The sequence below is a fragment of the Vanessa cardui genome, chromosome 17 (assembly GCF_905220365.1).
Source record: "Vanessa cardui chromosome 17, ilVanCard2.1, whole genome shotgun sequence".
Classification (NCBI taxonomy): Eukaryota; Metazoa; Arthropoda; class Insecta; order Lepidoptera; family Nymphalidae; genus Vanessa; species Vanessa cardui.
In genome coordinates, this window is record NC_061139.1 from 4,962,521 (window position 1) to 4,974,195 (window position 11,675).

The following is an 11,675-nucleotide window of genomic DNA, read 5'->3' on the forward strand; positions in this document are numbered from 1 at the left end:
CCTCATGATTCCATTCCCTAGTCTCTGTTTGAGGTTAATAGACTTTGACACCACTAGAGTTATTACCGCAATAATTGACGTACATAATTTACTTTTCATGCAAAACCGAAGTATACTATTTGAACATTAGCGTGTTTTTATATAAATCAAGTCCATAATCCGTCATTCGGCTAATCTTACTACCGCTTACTTATATTAATGTGCGTAGACCAAGTTTTTAAGGGAAACGGAGAGTTAACGACATCAAGTTCATTGCTAGCTACGCAGGGGCAGCATAAGAAAGGGTCTAGTGACTAGTTTACTTTTGGCGAATATGGGTGCGAGGGTCCATCAGCAGACTCATGTGCCCTATCAAAGTGGTGAAAGCGTGGAATCGGTGAAGCGGTGGAATCATTGACTGTTATAGAGAGGAATGTTAAACGCAAACACTTTTTGGAGCTAACTCAACAACAATAGCCTGTAAATTCCCATTGCTGGGCTAAAGGCCTCCTCTACCTTTGAGGAGAAGGTTTGGAACATATTCCACCACGCTGTTCCAATGCGGGTTGATGGAATGCACATGTGGCAGAATTTCTAAGAAATTTGTCACATGCAGGTTTCCTCACGATGTTTTCCTTCACCGCTGAGCACGAGATAATTTATAAAGACAAATTAAGCACATGAAACAGCGGTGCTTGCCTGGATTTGAACCCGCAATCATCGGTTAAGATGCACGCGTTCTAACCACTGGGCCATCTCGACTCGACTGGAGCTAGCTCGAAGCCTTCGAAGCCTGGATGAGAACCTCAGTCATCTTCTGACTTACATATGGGATGGTTGTTTTGGAGAGTATGAACGTATGCGAGGCAACACCGATGTATCTCCACTGTAACGCGAGCCGCAATACCACCCAGCAAACTCTAGAATAGTACCCGCATGGAACGTGGAGAAGCAGAACTAGACCACGATGTGGTATGAGACGTCTCCCTACGTATATGTCTCGATGTTGCTTCTAAAGTGCGTTCTGCCGAGCCAAGCAACCGAGCACAATACGGGAGGGATCAAGAATGCGTTACATCGACACGTTCCCACCATTTCATAGCTAAAAAAGTTTTGGATTTGCCGTCCAATCGAAGTGTAGAAATTCTTAATATACCTCGTGTATTATATTTTATTTTGCGTACTTGCGTAATCGCCGTCATGGCCTAAATTGATTATGAGGACATCATCAAGGCCTCAAGTAATTCCAATGTGACCATCAGTGAAGCAATGTTTTTATAATTGTTCTAACTACATCTTACGAAACGTGTGTATAGCTTGTACACACTTTTCTTGTCGAGATTTCCCACTGAAGATTGCGGATTCAAACCCTACACCACCATAATTTTCATGTACTTTTTGTTTACTATTATACTAACCATCTTTTACATCGGCAATGCACCACGAACGTTGGAAACTGATAAATTTATAAAAATACTTGTGCCTGTTACTGTTTACTCACCCTTCAAAATGGAACACAACATACTACCTACCTACTACGTACTGCAGTTTGTAGCGGTAGTATTTCTGATGAGTGGGTGGTATCTATATATATTATTTTATATTATAAACGTGTTCTAGAGTGGAGACCACGTCTCGGCAAACGTAGTGTAGGACGTCCTCGGGCATGGTGGTGTGACGACTTACGCAAGACGACTGGCAGGAGCTGGATGCGAGTAGCCCAAGAACGATCTCAGTGGCGTGCAATTGGAGAGGCCTATGTCCAGTATTGGACGGAAATTGGCTGATGGATGGGTTGATGGATGGATGGTTGGTATCTACCCAGCAAGCCTTTCACTGAGCCCTATCATCGGTAATGCCAAGTATAACAATTCCTATATCAATGAGTCATAATATTCATATAAATAATTATCTTGTAGTCCGCGTGTGATTTCGTAACACAAGAGCTAACCTCCCTCACACGCGAGGGAAGTGCCGACGTTACTGAATAAATAACTTGACACTTGTTCGCAAATAAACAATTTAAAATGTCAAGAAAAGGGAAAGGGCACGACCCAACCCTTTTCCTTGCCTTGCTGACATTATGTTTTCTGACAAATAATTTTAAAACTGTTTACGACGCTTTTTGTGGTTGATGTTTTAAATTGTTTTATTCTCCGTCGTTGAAATGTTCGAAATAAAATAGTATTGATTTACGCTGACATTACTTTGAAATTATTTTCGTTAAAAAATATATATATATGAATCTGATGCATTTTTACAACACAATAATTATTAGAATATTATTTGTGTTAGTTATTGTTTTTGTTTTATCGTAGTAATTATTTAACCGCACTCCTTATAAAAATAATACTAATTGCTGCCGTAACGTTCAATAAGTGCGTGTTTCAGCAAGTTCACTGAGCTAGTTATAATCGAGCGCTGTACCGTACTGCAGCTGTGTCTGAGAAATGAATAGGGATGAAAACAAATTTATCGATAAAATAATATATATATTTTTAAAGCGCTACAGATATTAAATAAATACATTTTATTTTTGAACGGATACATAAGTAAGTCCAGATGGCTTTATATGTTCGAACGCGGGCAAGTACTTAGGAGTTACCATGTGTGTAAGATAGTCCTCCTCATTATTTAACATATAATGAATATATCTTATATCACAAAGTCGTTCATACTTTTACTACTATATATTTTTTTGAAAACTAAGCATTTCTTATATGACAAATAAATATATCCTTTAATCTTATTTTTTATACCATTAATTAACGTTAAAGTAATTCGCGCATATTTGCGGTAAAGACAACAAAATATGCGATATTATCAAGTAATACAATATTTTTGTCAGGTTTGCTTTTAAGCACTCATTAAATTATCCATACTATAAATAAATCGTGAATTTTTAACCCAAATTGTCTAAATTAAACTAGTTGTTCCCAGCGACTCGTTGATCACGACACGTACCTTTTATCCTGTAAGTCTCTTAATTTATATGCCTACCCTTATCCTAATTCCACGCTAACAGTATGTAAAATTCCATTTCGATCGTTACCAAAGGTAAAGGTAGAAATGAGGTAACAAATAAACAGGCCGAATTACTTTCACATTATATTTATTTTCCTTATCTTGATGAGATTTGTGTATTATAAAAATTTGATCCTCACCAAACCTCAGTATAGATAATTTTAAGACAATACATAAATAATATCATACTGAACAAAAATAATTATTCGATTGTAAACCAATGTGATTATGAAACAAAATAAATTTGCTTTTTAGTATACAATTGAATGTGCCAAATGTTACCTATATATAATAGGATGTGACCTTAAAAAGCTGTACACTGTGAAGTTACATCGATTGCATAGCAAACAGTTCTACTTAATTTTTTAACAAAACTCCTGAAAATTTTCGCGATTGCCGAGAGAACGATTAGTTTACATATTATTTTAGCGTCATATATTGGCCAGTTTCAACAAAATGGTTACTATAATAATCTTCTCCGTAAAAAAAATATCAATAAAGCACATTCGAAGTTAACTAATTTCGAAATATATGTCTTTGTTTATAAGTCATTCAAATGCATATTTCCTCAAATAATACAAACGGAGGGATGTATTTTATTTTAATGATCATGGTATTTTTATATTAAAAAAAAATCCTCGATATCGATAGAGGCGCTGCTCTACGTAGCAACCCTTCCACTGCTCACCATATGCCGGCTTTGAACGCGCCCTTAAATTACAGAACTTCCCGCTCATAATAGAGAGATATGCCTTTAATATCTGCCTGAAACTGCTTTCGCGCTGTTTACTTTTTGCCTTTGTTCTTATATTAGAAATTGTGTTGCAGTTGTACCTTCGTTATCTTGAGCTATGGTTATTTGTACGCATCCGCATTAATCTAAAGCTTAATCAGCACCTACGTTTATTTCAAACGCAATGTAATTACGTTTTATTACAGTCCCCGCTGTTAATAATTATGTGTGAAAAATGCTTTAACAATTTAACCTACTAAAATCTTGCCTAGAATAATTTATGATCTTTTGTATATTTTTTGAATATAGAATGAATAATTGGGTAAACACTAACATTTTATTTTGACAGTCAATTTGATTTTATTTGATTAAGAAAGATCTTATTTTTTCTTTAAATCAAACTTTGTAGTTTATTGCTATTGTGTGATTAAATTATTTTATATTTTAACTTTTATTATTTTATTCCGCTTACATTTTGAACAAGACGCGTACGCGGTATTTCATAAAAAAAAAAAAACAGAGTACGAGGCAATAAATAGAAAGACGAACCCCACTCTTTAGATTTAATCTGTTTAGAGTTTGCCGTAAAACGTCGCCGATAAAATAAACAGCATCGTGCAAAAATCTTCTTGTCTTATCGCCACCGAGCAAGATTACACATAAAAATGTTAAATGATCCCGAACGAGTATTGAAAAAATTCAGGGGAAATGGCGGGAGAAATTGGCCCCGCTTCTCTTTGATACGAATTTTATGAGCATTTGTGATATAATTACACCATGACTGTTTTGTAGTCGGTAGTTTTTTGAATATTTTAAATGTTATTTTGAAACAATATGTAGGATTTCTTAATGTTACACAGCATTTTAATTTTGGTATAAATGTATAACCTATTTTTATATTATTTTTAATATTTCCACCATTTTAAAAAGTTTTTTAAAATTCTATCATATTATGTAAAGTAACAGCCTGTCAATTTTCCACAGCTGGGCTAAGTGAGAGCCTTTGTGAGGCGAAGGTTTGAATATGAGGATTGCATGTGGCATCCACCACGTGTAGATTTCCCGGCTATGTTTTCCTGGCGAGCACGAGAATAATTATAAATATAAAATTAAGCCCTTGGAATCAACGGTGCTTGCCCCGAACGTTTGAACTCGATGTCCATCTTGTTACCTTTCTGGTGGTGTGGGTATAAAGAAACGATATTAGGTTATAAAATTTTTAATGCACAGTAACATAGTATTATAAACAACCACTTACTTATTTTGCTAGTTACTTATGTTACTTCTTATAATGACTATTATATAAAAATTATGCCAGCTAGACTCAGCGTGGGTCACTTGGGATAAAAGGCAAGCTTGAAAATTCAATGTAATTCAATGCAATTCAATATAAGGTTGAAAATTAGGCGCCACTGACGATTAAATTAGTTGTTGTGGTTTGAAAGAATACACCGTTCGCCAGACCGGTGTAAACAAAATTTATGATATAATTAAAAGGGGGTACATCACCAAAGTTTCCAGCTACACGTGGATACCGACACAATGGCTTAGGGAACAGGCCTACCGTCCTTGGAGTTGCACCAGCCGCTATCTGGGCACACTCAACCAGGAACCTGGAGCTGTTCACTCTTAATATTTCCATTCAAGAAGTCCACGTGGTGGGTAAATCCGATTAAAAAAAAAAACCTCCTTCTGGAGGTTCAAAGTCCTGCTTACACAAATTGACGATCTCAACTCCGGAGAACCATTTCAAAGGGTCAAATTTCTTACGAGTCGGTAAACATGATATAAAGTTCTGTCAAACTTCAAAACTTCATTGTTAATATAAATTCGATATATTCAGTAAGTATATCGAATTAGAAGTTTGAATTCGGTGTGAAGCCGATAGTTTCAAAATTCAAAAAGCACGAAATCGAAAGTTCACGAACCTTTGAAAGGTTAGCGAGTGTGACCAGTATCACTACCAAAATACCCTTAATGAAAAAGGAATTATATCCATAATTAATTCAGGGAAATAATTTTGGAATAATTATTAAAATTAAGAAAAGTCAAAAATGAGGCAAAGTAAATTTATCATAACTAGACTCCGACACCTACATCGAAGAACTGACCGTTAAACTGGAAGACAGCTATTAAATTAATCTGAAACGATGTGAAATGACCTCTAATCAAATTCAGCAAACGAATTAGATGATTAAAATCTTATTTTAATAATTGTTTTAATGCACCTTTAAAATAAATGTAACTTATTTTATTAATTAAAATTTTAGAAAATGCCAAGTTGAAGCGTTATACTAGCAACACTGACATAAATTAAGTGGGAAATGGGTCAATGGCACGGAATTTAGCGAATTGACACTTTTTTGACGTTTTATATAATTATAAAAAAAAGTTAAAATTATGAAAATAATTTTTAATGTAACAGTACCTCCCCTCCCGGAAGAATTTTGCGAGGATAAACGAGAAAAATTCGAGCTGGCCCTCCAGCTCAGAACCTCGAACAACACAAATAATTAATTTGAATAACATTTCAAATGAGAAATATAAAATGACAAAAAAAGTGGAAAATCCAACTTAAGAAAACTACTACTCACCACAACTCATTTATTCGGCTACAACCAAATAAAACAAAAAGAGCTCCCACGATATGTGCAGGACAAACGCCACCTAAGCTTAAGCTCAACAAAAGTTTCGCTGCATGCAATACCAGACGCATGAACAAAACTAATATCTGCCCTAACACAGATAATATAAAAATAATGCTTCTCATAAGCATCTTAAAAAAAAATTACTAGTAGTCTATGCCACTAAATAGAGAATATAATTAACCTCTATAAAATAGTATCACGACACCAAAATTCGCGAAAATAATATGACTAATTAACTATTCGAACCCACGAGAAGTTAACAGTCTTAACACACTACACAAAAAATATATACAAACCAACAGACATAACAAACCCTAATAAAACCAACCGTCAGGACTGATGGTACTCACACATAAGACTCTCCACTGACCAGACAAACAACAACACTTGTTAGGTAATATGGGATGGGAAAGGAATATTAGGAAACCAAACAGATACCACGCCAACACAGAAGTGGACACTGGAAGGTGACAAAATGTCAAGGAATAGTATTAAGGCTTATTTTTACAGAGTCACAAACCGCTCTGAGTCGTAAGGCTTATTTTTACAGAGTTACAATCCGCTCTGAGTATTAAGGCTTATTTAAGGAGTTACCAACCGCTCCATAAGGATTTTAGGGTGAGGAAAAGGAATAAAAGGATGCCAAACAGATACAACACCACCATAAAGTTGATACTGAATGGTCACCAAACGTGAAGGAATAGTTTTAAGGCTTATTTTTACAGAGTCACAAACCGCTCTGAGTCGTAAGGCTTATTTTTACAGAGTTACAATCCGCTCTGAGTCGTAAGGCTTATTTTTACAGAGTTACAATCCGCTCTGAGTATTAAGGCTTATTTAAGGAGTTACCAACCGCTCCATAAGGATTTTAGGGTGAGGAAAAGGAATAAAGGATGCCAAACAGATACAACACCAAAACAAAGTTGATACTGGACGGTCACCAAACGTGAAGGAATAGTTTTAAGGCTTATTTTTACAGAGTCACCAACCGCTCTGAGTCGTAAGGCTTATTTTGACAGAGTTACAATCCGCTCTGAGTATTTAGGCTTATTTAAGGAGTTACCAACCGCTCCATAAGGATAATAGGATGAGGAAAAGGGATAAAAGGATGCCTAACGAACACAAACGAAACCTAAAGACACTGCTATCCATATCATAATAAACCAACTGTCAGGACTGATGTTTCATACCTCTCCTCTCTGCTGTCCAGACCTTCACACTTTGCAATACCTAACGACACTATCATACCTTAATAAACCAACTGTCAGGACTGATGTTACACCCCTCTCCTCTCTGCTGTCCGGACGTTCACACTTTGCAATACCTAACGACACTATCATACCTTAATAAACCAACTGTCAGGACTGATGTTACACCCCTCTCCTCTCTGCTGTCCGGACGTTCGTTAATAAATAAGTTTACTTTTTAAGGTTTCTAATATGCCAACTACCTAAATGTTTGCCACTATTAAAATCTTCTAATTCGTAAACCAATGGGCTTAGTTTACGTACCACCCGACACTTTTCGAATTTCGGAGCTAGCTTAGCTGTAAAAAATTTTGTAGCGTCACTAAGAGGAAAGGTTTTCTTCCAAACAATGTCTCCAACGTTGAACTCTAAATGTCGCCGAGATTTATTGTAATAAATTCTGCTTCTATGATGGGCCTTAGAGAGTGCTGTCTTAACCTTAGAAAAAATACCTTCTAACGCACCTAATCCACTACCATAAGCCTCCAAAGAAGGAGTACCCTGTTTAGAAGGACAACCTCTGTTATAAAGGCTTCCGCAAGAGACGGGTTCCCTACCGTGTACCAAGAAAAACGGAGAAAAGCGGGTGGCTTCGTTGACCGCAGAATTCATTGCAAACACTACCTTAGGCACGAAAGAATCCCAAGAGCGATGATCCTCTTTAACAAGCGTAGAAATGGCCGTTATGATAGTACGGTTATACCGCTCCACAGTATTTACTTGGGGGCAATATTTAGGTGTAAAGTGAATTTCTGGAATCTGATATTTTTTGAACAAGGATTTCATCTCGCTACCCGTGAATTGAGTACCGTTATCTACAATCACTGTACGCGGGATACCATGTACCAAAAATACACCTTCCTCCAGTCGAGACACAATAGACTTAGCGACAGCCCTACGCAAAGGAAAAGCAAGACAATACTTACTGAAACAGCAAACTATCACCAGTAAAAATGTATAACCAGCTCTGGAACGTGGTAGTGGACCAACTAGATCTATGCTGATGGTTTCAAAAGGACGGGAACAATTCTTTTCACTACCCATTAACCCAGGAACCGAGGTCTGTGGATGCTTGTGTGCAGAACAAACATCACAATTACTAACAAATTTAATAACGTCCTGATACATATTCGGCCAATAGTAACGAAGAGATAAACGTTTATACGTTTTAAAAATACCGAAGTGGGGGGAAGTCTCACTACAATGATTGGACTTTAGCAGATGTTCACGTTGCTTCAAAGGTACAACTTCCTTCCAATCAAATTCACTTGTAAACCCGAATTTGTTTTTGGAATATTTAAAGAGCTTATCGCCCTCAACGACGTAGTTAGGGCAAGAACGAGGAAATTGGTTACACTTCGTATAAAGTCTGTTAAACCAGGGATCTGATAGGTCAGACTTTATTTCAGAAACCACCGGAACCGAGCGTGACAAAGCATCCGGAACTACGTTGTCTTTACCCTTGCGGTGTTCGATGATAAAATCAAACGGAGATAACCTGCACCCCCATCGTGCTAAACGACCGGTAGGATTGGACAAATTAAAAAACCACTTCAAACTAGAATGATCAGTTATGATCTTGAATTGCGGGCCCCCCTCCAGATAAGCACGAAAGTGTTCAACCGCGAAAACGACAGCGAGGGCTTCTCGTTCCGTAGCGGAATAATTTCGTTCAGCTCTGATAAGCGAACGGCTAGCAAAAGCAACGGGATGCTCTTGACCGTCATCATTCAATTGGGTAAGAGTTCCAGCAATCCCATAGCTAGAAGCATCGCAATGGACAGAGAACGGCTTTGAAAAGTCGGGGCATGCCAAAACAGGAGCCGACACCAAACAGGATTTAAGTTCTAAAAAAGCTTTTTCAGCTTCCTCTGACCAGGAAAACGCAGGAGCATCTTTACGGGTACTAGTCAAAGCATTTAAAGGAGCTGCGATTGAACTAAAGTCTTTAATGAACCTGCGATAGTAGGATGCAGTACCTAAAAACATTTTAACTTCCTTGCGATTAGTGGGAGTAGGATATTCAACTATAGCTTTAATTTGAGCGGGATCTGTATGTAAGCCCCTTTGATCCACAATGTAGCCAAGATATTTAAGTTCTTTTCTAAAGAAGTGAGATTTATCCAAATTAATAGTCAGACTAGCTGACTTAAGCCGATCCAGGACCTTATCAAGTAAAGAAATATGTTCTTCAAAGGTAGAACTAACAATAATTATATCATCAAGATATACAAAAACTCGATTACCAAATTCTGGGCCAAATAACTTATCCATCAAACGTTGTTGGGTAGCTGGTGCACCTTTCAGACCAAAGCACATAACAGCAAACTGGAAAAGACCTCGTCCAGGGACAGTGAACGCAGTTTTTTCTCGAGATTTTGGATCTAGAGGAATTTGCCAAAACGCAGCTTTAAGGTCAATAGAAGACAAATACTTAGCTTCCTTAAGCTGGTCTAAAATCTGTGAAATATAGGGAAGTGGATATGCATCTCCTTTGCTAATTGCATTGAGTTTGCGACTATCAAGGTAGAATCGAAACTCTCCATTAGATTTAGGAGCCAATAGCACTGGATTATTCCAAGCGCTTGTACTAGGTTCCACCACACCTAATTCTAACATTTCGTCAAGCTGACGATTTAATTCTTTTAAACGTTCGGGAGACAAGCAATAATAACGTTGCTTAATGGGTGCCGTATCACCCGTATCGATCGAATGTGTTATAACATCCGTTCGACCTAAGCCCTTCCTTTCGAAGGAAACCTCCTCAAACTTACCAATCACCTCCTTCGCAATTACGCTTTGCGAAGAAGATAAATCTTCAAGGGGATGTAAGAACTTCACTCCCGAAACTACATTCGTTTCGGATGAATCAAAGCTTACATTAAAAAATAAGTTTGGTGCTAAACCAAACCTACACCAAAAATTAACCCCAAAAATTAAGGGTGTTGTCACACTAGGGACAACATAAAATTTGATTACTTTAGTCTTAGACTACAGCGTAATCGGTAAAAATAAATAACCTGACACACGGGATCGTGCATCATTAGCCGTAGCTATATAAGAAATATCAGATGTGTCATACATCTGGACACCCTGACCGACAAAATATTGACCTAAATTTGACCCTAAGATAGATATAGATGAACCGGAATCTAATAAACCACAAAACTGTTCATCAAAAATAGAAACCGACAAATAAGGACGAATGTCATCCGGAGGACGCGACATAGCCGCTACACTATGAGTAAAGAAAAGTGAGATTCGTTTTAAATACTTCCGCCAATCGTCAGGATCAAAGTTAGCGGAACGACTTGACGGAAGGCTTCTCCGTTTTTTGGATCAGCAGATTTAAAATTAAGACAGGACTTAACGGTGATGCCCTTAGTACCACAACGAAAATAGACTATATCCTTAGACTTACAAGTACCCAAATCATGTCCCTTAACCCTACAACGAAAACAAAACAAACCAGGTTTACTCTTGCCGCGAATCATCTCGACTTTAAAAGATTTACTATTAAATTTTAAATTTAAACGAGTAATAGACTTATCAGACGAACAAGAAATTTTAGAAATAGGTAAAGAATTAACCAAAGCAGGTGAATGATCAGTAGATTGATCGTTAGCAGCTTCTTCAAAGGTTTTCCTAAAAGATCGAAACAAACTATCCACTTTCGAAAGACAATCCTTAAGTTTCACATTCAATTCTTCCTTTTTATAAAATAAATTAACATCCACTTCAATCCTACTAAATCGATGGAAAAGGTGATGTGCTATAGCTCTTAACCGGTTAAAACTTTTAAATTGAGGCTTAGATGACAAGGTGAGTAAGACTTCATCCAGTTTAGAATCAATAATTTCAAACTCGCTGGCTGGATCCAAAGATGTTTCTAAAATCTCATCAGCAGGAATTGAATTCACTAAGTCCCGAATCTGAATCCTCAACTCTTCAACTGAACCTTTAGGTTTAGCATCCCTTATCTCAACTTCATAAATAAGTTCATCCTTCCTAAGTAAGTGATAAGCTATAGCCTTTCCATGATGT